Genomic DNA, 334 nt, shown 5'->3' on the forward strand with positions numbered 1-334 from the left:
GAGAATGTAGAAACTCCACACAGCCAGTCATTCAAGGATGGAATTAAACCCAGGTCGGTGCCCTGTGAGCCTTGTGGTGCATTTTCTCCGTTCCTTGAAAGTGCCGTCACAAGTAGACAGCGCAGTGAAGAAGGAACTTGGTGATCTTCCCTTTTTTGGAGCGTGCTTTGAGTCGAAGCATTTGCATGACAAAATCTGTACAGGACATTGGTTTGGCCACTTTTGTAATATTGCCTTTAATTCTGGTCTCCCTGATGTCGGAATGGCGTTGTCAAACTTGACAGAGTGCAGAAGAGATTTAAAAGAATGTTGCAGGTTTTGGAGGGTCAGAGTT

This window comes from Chiloscyllium plagiosum, unplaced genomic scaffold (genome assembly GCF_004010195.1).
Source record: "Chiloscyllium plagiosum isolate BGI_BamShark_2017 unplaced genomic scaffold, ASM401019v2 scaf_1928, whole genome shotgun sequence".
In the NCBI taxonomy this organism is placed as follows: Eukaryota; Metazoa; Chordata; class Chondrichthyes; order Orectolobiformes; family Hemiscylliidae; genus Chiloscyllium; species Chiloscyllium plagiosum.